We start from the raw sequence: 9,379 nt of genomic DNA on the forward strand, positions 1-9,379 counted from the left end.
GCAACTCCAGAGACTGGAGTATGAGGATTTAGATAAAAGCAGATGTGGGACCCTTTGCAGTTGAATGTTCTGCTGGAAAGCAGAACTGCATTATACATCTTGCCTGAAAAAGAAGACATGGATCTTCTTAGGGATTGAATGAATCCTCTTATGGTAGTGGTTTTCTGAAAAATGCATTATAATTGGTGCAAATAAAAAAAAACAAACTGTATTTTGTATACAGCATATGTCAGATTTCAAGTTTAGAATCAGCAAACGAATTTCATCTTTTCCTACTAAAAAGATTTCTTACAGTTCTGATGATTCATCTTTCCTTGTGCTATACATTTATCCCAGCATAGGATGTAGCAGTGCTCAAGTATGACAGCTTCTGGAATTACAATCAGAGATGGTAAGGGGTGTGGGACAACTCTGTGTGTTCTACCAGGTCTAGTAAAATTGGTAGGGATGACTTCTATGAGATACTTGCCATGAATATTAGCTTTTTAAAATATTCTCTTGCTGTATGCAATTACATAAAGTAGATGCATGTAAAACTACCTCACGCTAAAAATTTATTTCCATACCCCCAAAAAGAATCATAGAACAGTTAGGGTTGGAAAGGACCTTAAGATCATCAAGTTCCAACCCCCCTGCCATGGGCAGGGACACCTCACGCTAAACCATATCACCCAAGTCCTCGTCCAGCCTGGTCTTGAACACTGCCAGGGATGGAGCATTCACAACCTCCCTGGGCAACCTATTCCAGTGCCACACCACCCTAACAGGAAAGAAGAGCAGAGTAAAGAGACAGGATCACCTCCTTCCATCTGCTGGTCACGCTCCTTTTGATGCAGCCCAGGATACAGTTGGCTTTCTGGGCTGCAAGAGCACACTGAAGCTGGCTCATGTTCATTTTCTCAACAGCCAGCAGCCCAAGTCCTTCACCGCAGGGCTGCTCTGAATCTCTTCTCTGTCCAACCTGTAGCTGTGCCTGGGATTGCTCTGACCCACGTGTAGGACCTTGCACTTGGCATGGTTAAACTTCATAAGGCTGGCATCAGCCCACCTCACAAGCGTGAGGAGGTCCCTCTGGATGGCATTCCTCCCTCCAGCATATCAACCGAACCACACAGCTTGGTGTCATCGGCAAACTTGCTGAGGGCGCACTCAATCCCACTGTCCATGTCAGCGACGAAGATGTTGAACAAGACCGGTCCCAACACCGATCCTTGAGGGATGCCACTCGTTACTGGTCTCCAGCTGGACATTGAGCCATTGACCACAACTCTTTGTGTGCGGCCATCCAGCCAGTTCTTTATCCACTGACTGGTCCATCCATCAAATTTATGTCTCTCCAATTTAGAGACAAGGATGTCGTGTGGGACAGTGTCGAACGCTTTACACAAGTCCAGGTAGATGACATCAACTGCTCTACCCCTGTCCATCAGTTCTGTAGCCCCATCACAGAAGGCCACCAAATTGGTCAGGCAGGATTTCCCCTTAGTGAAGCCATGCTGGCTGTCACCAAGCACCTTGTTGATTTTCATGTGCCTTAGCATGCCTTCCAGGAGAATATGCTCCACGATTTTGCCAGTGTCGTGGTTTAAACCCAGTCAGGTAACTTGTTCACTCACTCCCAGTGAGTGGTGCCGAGCTGCCAACAATCGAGGTCCGTGTCCGTCTCCCCCCCCCCCCGCCCCGCACCGGGGCTCTCCCCTTCCCCGCTCCCGGAGGAACGGGGAGGAGGATCGAGAGAGTGCAACTCCTACGGGTTGAGACAAGAAGAGTCCAGCAACAAATCACCACCGCTACTATCAGCTAAAACAGTGATAAGGGAAAATAACAAGGGAAGAGAATACAACACCTCAGCACCAGCTGACTGATAACTCGCCCCCCCAAGCCCGACCAAGCTCCAACCGATACCTCCTCCAACCCTGCAGTCCCCCAGCCCTTCCGGCTAACTCCCAGTTACATCCTGGGCATGACGTGCTGTGGTATGAAATAGCTCTTTGGTCAGTTTGGGTCAGGTGTCCTGTCTCTGCTTCCTCCTGGCTTCCCCTCCTCCCTGGCAGAGCATGACACAAAGTCCTTGGCCAAACCAAAACATCGCTATCAGCTCTGTTCCCGAGCTGAAAGTCAAAACACAGCACTGCACCAGCTACCAAGAAGGAGAAACATGACTGCTACTGCTGAATCCAGGACAGCCAGGCACAGAGGCGAGACTGACTGGTCTGGAATTCCCTGAGTCATCCATTTTCCCCTTCTTGAAAATGGGGATTATATTTCCCTTTTTCCAGTCATTGGGAACTTCACCTGACTGCCATGATTTCTCAAATATGATGGCCAGAGGCTTAGCAACTTAATTCCCCAGCTCCTTCAGGACCCATGGATGGATTTCATCAGGACGCACGGACTTGTGCACGTTCAGATTTTTAAGGTGGTCTCAAACCAGATCCTCTCCTACAGTGGGCCCAAGGTCTTCATTCTCACAGTCCCTGCATCTGCTTTCCAAGACTTGGGTGGCTTGGTCAGAGCCTTTGCCAGTAAAGACCGAGGCAAAGAAGTCATTCAGAACCTCAGCCTTCCCCAAATCCTGTGTAGACAGTTCTCCCAAGAGCTTCCTGAGGTGGCCTATTCTCCCTTGTCTGTTTTTTATTTGCTATGTACCTGTAGAATCCCTTCCTGTTATCCTTAACATCCCTAGCCAAGTTTAATTCGAACTGGGCCTTAGCTTTCCTAACCTGGTCCCTAGCTTCCTGGACAACATCCCTGTACTCTTCCCAGGCCGCCTGTCCTTGCTTCCACTTATTATAAGCCTCTTTTCTCATTTGAATTTTCCTCAGGAGCTCCTTATCCATCCAAGGAGGTCTCCTGGCCCTCCTGCTGCACTTCCTTCTAGTTGGGATGCAACACTCCTGAGCTTGTAGCAGGTGATCCTTGAATATCAGCTAACAGTCCTGGCCCCCCCTGCCCTCTAGGGCTATATGCCATGGAACCTTACTAAGCAGGTTCCTGAAGAGGCCAAAGTCTGCTCTTTTGAAGTCCAGGGCACTGAGCTTGCTGCATGCTCTTCTCACTGTCCTGAGGATCTCAAATTCAACCATCTCGTGACTGCTGCATCCAAGGCTGCCCTGGAGAGTCACATTTCCAACGAGCCCTTCCCTGTTGGTGAGCACGAGGTCAAGCATGGCACCTCTCCTTGTCGGCTCCTCTGTTACTTGCAGAAGGAAGTTGTCTTCCACACAATCGAGGAACCGCCTGGATTGCTTGTACTGGGCCGTACCGTCCTTCCAACAGATGTCAGGGTGGTTGAAGTCACCCATGAGAACAAGGGCCTGTGAGCGTGAGGCTTTTCCTATCTGTCTATGGAGTGCTTCATCCGCAGGTTCCTCTTGATCAGGTGGTCTGTAACAGATCCCCACAGTAATGTCTCCCATAGCTATATTCACTTTAACCCTGACCCACAAACTCTCTGTTAACTGCTCACCTGTCCCCGGACAGAGTTCCATACTCTCCAGCCTATCCCTAACATAAAGGGCAACTCCCCCTCCCCACCTGCCAGGCCTGTCTTTTCTAAAGAGCCTGTAACCTTCCATTCCAACACTCCAGTCATAGGAGCCATCCCACCATGTTTCGGTGATGCCTATTATATCATACCCCCATAGATGTGCACACATCTCTAATTCCTCTTGTTTGTTCCCCATGCTACAGGCATTTGTATAGAGGCATCTGAGCCGAACTCCAACTGAAGCCGGCTCATTGTCTGGAGTGGCTGGGATATCTCTACATTGCTCCGAGCATTTATTATAGGTGCTGGCAACTGACTGGGTGTGTTGGGATGGAATGATGCCCCCCTCCCCCAGCACAACTAGTTTAAAGCCTCCTTGACCAATGTGGCAAACCTCCTACCAAAACTGCTCTTTGCCTTAGACCAGCTCCACCAGCCCCCACTAGGCCTGGCCTACAAGCTTGGGTCCCGTGTTTAAGACACCCAAACCCCTGACTATGACACCACTTTTTTAACCATTTATTAACCTGGCTAATCCTCCTAGCTTTTTTTAAGTCCTCTCCTGTACCCTGGAGAATTGACGTAAAGACTATCTGAGCTCCAGAGCCCCTAACCACCTCCCCCAGGGCTCTGTAGTCCTTCTTTATGTTCCCCAGGCTACTACTATCTATATCCCTAGCACCCACATGTATCACCAGAAGTGGGTAATAGTCTGTGGGACTTAACTACAGCAGGCAGCCTCTCTGCCACATCCCTGATCCATGCCCCTGGTAGGCAACACACCTCCTTGAGACGGGGTCAGGCCAACAGACGAGTGCTTCTGTCCCTTTCAATGTAGAGTCCCCTACTACTATGACCTGCCGCTTTTTCCTAGCAGCACCAGTAGAGATCTTCTTTAGCAGTGCATCAGCCGGCTGTTTCTGGCTCAAGTGCGCTTCCTCATTAGCCCCCTGCAGGACAGCAAAGCGGTTCTGCGTGGGGACAGGGAATTTAGGAGGAAGCCCCTTGCTTTTGGTTCTCCTTTTCCTCCTTTTTTTGTAGTTGTTTGTTTTTTTGTTTTTTTTTTGTCACTAATTCCCAGCTTCCCGGGTTAACGGCCTCCTTCTTTCCTTCATGAGGCAGAGGTGAAGCTCGAGGCCCCTGCACAGTTTGGGCTGGGAGCAAGCATTCCCGCTTACTCTCAGCTTCCCTGACATCTCGCAGTCTATTAACAGCATCCCGCAGCTCAGCCACCTGCTGCAGGAGGACCTCCACCAGGGAGCACCGAGTGCAGCCCTGCCCATTGAGCACTCTCCCCTCTCCAGACCAGTGCAGGCACTCTCTGCACCCTGAGCTCTGCACTGCAGCCTCCCCTCTCACCGGCTCTGTCTGGATGCCTACGCTGCCACCGCCGCGGCAGCCAGAGCAGAGCTCCCGGACGGGGCCCTGCTCACACAACAAATGCTCGCCATCCCGCTCGCCATCCTGCTCGCCATCCCGCACAAACTGCCTCGCCGCACACCTGATCGCTCGCGCTCCCTGGGGCAGGTTTTTACCCAGTCAGGGCTGGTGCCGCTGCTTCAGGCTCCGCCCCGTGTGAGTCAGCTGCTCGCTCTCGTCAGCTGAGCTGCCGGCTCCTGGGCAGGTCCTGTCGAGGACTTGAGGCTCCCTCGGTGGCTCTTGTCGCTCTGAGTTGAGGCTCCTGGACGCTGATATCCCCCCCGCTCCGGTGTTGAAGGCGTCCTCTCTCGAGCTACTCACCTCGGCAATTGACCCATCAATTACATCATTACATTGTATTTGCTGTAATAAAGCAAATGGTCTGAGAAATGTAAAAGGGAATTAAGCAGACTTTCGTCAGTGTACATTCTCTGCTTTACATCTTGTCCCTGTAGCAGTCACAGGCTTGAGAGGGAGTACTATCTCATTTCAAGTGGACCAATGGATTCTTTTGTAACTTAGTATACGAAGCACTGACATGCTGAGGCAACCTGGAGTTCATTGAACAAACACGACCAGAATCACTCTATTCAGATTTGCAGTCTGTGAATTGGTATGTCAATTGACTGCATGTGATCCTGCATTCAGCTGTTCGGATGAATTGATTTATCCTTCCAACTATCACAGAGATAGGAAGATCAAACTGGTATATGTGCATGAGTGTGTGTTATGTGTAAAGTAATGTATTGCTTATCACTCCACCTGCAATTAAAAATGAACTCCATCTGCACAACGGATCCAAATCTGATGCATGATTGTAGATGCATCATCATACAGCAGGTGTTTCAAACTAAAGGGTGTTTTTTTATCTACAGTGAAAAAGATTCCGTGAGCCAACTTGCAGCAACTAACTGCTGGCTAATGCATGTCTGAAAGCAGTTGGGTGTAATTTGGTTTAGATTTGAAACATAAGGCAATAGCCACTACTGATGAAAATCATATAGTCATGACATGTTACATTTGAACAGATTAAATTATATCTTCAAGAGGTCAAACTCCCATTTCCCTCTTCAGAAAATCCTAGATGGAAATATGAGTTCATGAAACCAGAATGTCATATGCCCAATATGCATTTCATACATTGTATTATGTCCTCAGCAGCTGATGTGTATGCACACTCTTTTATTTAGACTGAAAAAAAACCCAAACTCACTATATCTATTGCTATGGCAATATTATGTTGTTGGAAAAAGTAGCTAATGATATTCTGATTCATGTTGTTCCATAGAACAGGAGAAGAAACTGTGAGAAAAAATGAGGGGAAGAGAAAGGATAGATGCTTCAGGGCATGCCTACAGGAACATTTGTGACTTTGAAGAATAATACAGCTGCACATCCTTCTTACCTTTATTAAGCAGACCCTCTTGTAAGATAAGGTGGCTTTGACTATAGTAATGTTTGGCTAAAATACCCCAGTGAGATCCAAAGAAAAAAGAAAGGAATCTGGTCATTTTCAGGATTGATGAAGACAAGCAGATCCGCTGTGGAGCAGCTGTGTTCTGAAGTTTCTCAGGTTCATATGCTGCCTAATCCTTACCACTCAGCCCAAGTAACAAGTGTTTAATTAAGCTGGTTCAATACAAGCTGATATGAAAACCATGACTAGTAGAGTTAGTTGGATTTTTGCTTTGAGAAGCTTTTGTCTTACTCATAAAAAAGAATTCAAAGTATTTTTGTAATGTTTTTACTTTTTACTTATGAGAAATGTAGGCTCATTTTCTTATTTCTATTTTTTCTTTCTCATTTGTATATTTTCTACTATTTATATTATTTTCTACTCTTTTTTAGTAGAAAAACACAGAGAAGAAGTTGGAAAACCTTTTTTCTCACATCTTGAGAGTCCTTAGTATCTCATATTTGTTGAGATGAAAATTATGATAATATTGTGAGAAGTCTTACGTGGGAAAAACGTATCTTTCAGATTCCTATGACATTTGTTCTAGCATTTTCAAAATGCAAAACAGAAACTTTAGGCCCTATATTTTGAAAATCTTAACTTCTTAACAACCAGTGCTAACACTGTTAAGTACATTTCCACTGAAGGTCGGAGAAGATGCAGATTCCTGATACCCCTGAGAACCAATTTTCTGAGGAAATCTCCAGAGCTGAGAAAAAAGATATATATATGAATTTAAGTTAAAGAGGATGGGGAATGTATGGGAAGATGCAGTTACTTAATGTGCTAACACATTTTATTATGCATGGGGGAACCCAGTAAAATGGGATCTTGATAAAACAAACTGAAATACTAATTTTTAATACATGATATTCCTACTACTTTTACCACAGTTTATGGACACACTTTGAATAGTAAACAAGATTCTTCTTCAGAAAGTTTTCTCTCCTGCAAATATGCATTTCAGCTTTCACCATGAAAATTGAAAATGCTTTTAACAATGGCAGAATAGTTCTCTTATAAAATATTGTGTTTCATTATCAGGTTTCACCAATAAAAGTGTTCAATACAACAATATTCTTCTGTAATCCTTTTGAAACAAGTATTGAGGTTGCTGGAATCTCAGAAGCTAAAACATGATGTTCATTCAATAAATAAAACACAAAGGCATTAACAGTCTCAGATTTATAATCTTTCTCTTTCACAGACAGAAGCTGATGAAGTCTCCCAAGGAAGGTGAGTTTGCTTACTAGCACTGTACCTTCCTCTAAGTTCCTGGCCTGTATCTGTTAATAATGATCCTGCTATAATTCTAAAACAACCTCCTTTTCATGCATAGTTTGAAGCATTCACCACTGGTACAAAAAAAAAAATTAAAAAAAAAAATTAAAAAGGTACCAGTATCCAGGCATCTTCCACCTATGTAAGGAAGAAAGGAGAGTGATACAGGGGAAAGTTTCTCCTCTCTGTCAACCATGCTTGCTATCAGACCAAAAGGTCTTTGAACAATAAGACATGCATCAATGAAAACAAAAGGTTCATGGCCTGAGTTGACTACTTTATTAGGGAAAATGAGAAGAAAGAAAATTACCCTGCAATGATATTTCCATGAGCAATTGAGCCTGAAGACAAAAATGATTGACAAAACAGTTGGATGCTTGTGGTCAGAGTGGCCACGGTCAGCATCAGGAGAAGGTCTGGCTCCAGAATGTCAGCTCTGCACTTTCTGCCTAAGCACACTTAAGCCAGCCTAGGAAAAATATCTGTTGATCTGCGCAATATCATGTTGAACAGATATTTTTAGGTAGCTTTCACAGTTAGTGACAGCTAAAGGAGATTTAATGCATTTCAAATACTCCAACAGGGAAGAGATCTAATCGGCACCATGCAAGGGACAGGTCCTTGCAAGTGCTGTGTTGTCAGTCGTTACTAATGTTTTCCAGGAGTTCTTTCCTTAGAGATAAGGCACAGGAGTGATACCTGATTTGCCTTAGGCTTCCCAGGAAAGCTTGTTTTGTGCGCTTGACAATCTCCTAAATTGTTTTAAGACATGGTATACAACACATGCCATATAATAAAAGCAAGTTGTAGCCTAAATAATTGAAAGCAGAGCACTGTGTGGTACTGAATGGTAGAATATTTAAAAGACCAGCTCTGTACCAGGCTTGGACTGCAGTCTGAAAAACAATTTGACATGGTAGGACAGATTTAGGTTTTAGTCCCACATTTCTAAAACCTCCTGAACTGTTTTCAGAGATTTTATTGAAAAAGTGACAACAAACTTGCAAAGGGTAAGCATATCGCAAGATAAAGGACAATAAGATGACTAGCTAAAGCCTGTTTCCATAAAGTAGAGGTTTCTATGTCCAACTCTTTTCCAAGATGCAGCAAGGAAAAAGTCTACAGTAAATGAATCACCTGAAGTCCCTTTAGACACCTCCTGACCATAATGGTCACCTCAGCTACCTGTTTCCCCTTGGGAGGCACTTCAACCAAAATTGCATGTATTAAGTTGATTTTTTTTTTAAATATAAATATATAAAATCATTCTATATTATAGATATTTTGAATGCTCTATGTCTTCACTAACAAAATAAAATAATTCTTTACTCCATGATCAGCATAGTGCTACTTTTGGGTAGTGTTAATGAAGAATTAAAATTTATCTCAAATACCTATGACTGTGTCTACAAATGCGTATTATAGAATCATAGAATGTTTTGGGTTAAAAAGGACCTTAAGATTACCTAGTTCCAACCCCCCACATGGGCAGGGACATCTCACACTAGACCATGGTGCATAAGGCTCTGTCCAGCCTGGCCTTGAACACTGCCAGGGATGGGGAATTTGCTATTTATTTGGGCAACCTGTTCCAGTGCCTCACCACCCTCACAGAACTTCTGTGAAAGAACTTCTTCCTTACATCTAGCCTGAACTTCCCTGCTTTAGCTTAAACCTGTTACCCTTTGTTCTGTCACTACAGTCCCTGATGAGGAGTCCCTCTCTGGTATCCT

This window comes from Pezoporus flaviventris, unplaced genomic scaffold (assembly GCF_033815535.1).
Source record: "Pezoporus flaviventris isolate CSIRO_AGI_PZ_B2104156 unplaced genomic scaffold, CSIRO_AGI_Pfla_v1 ptg000002l, whole genome shotgun sequence".
NCBI lineage: Eukaryota > Metazoa > Chordata > Aves > Psittaciformes > Psittacidae > Pezoporus > Pezoporus flaviventris.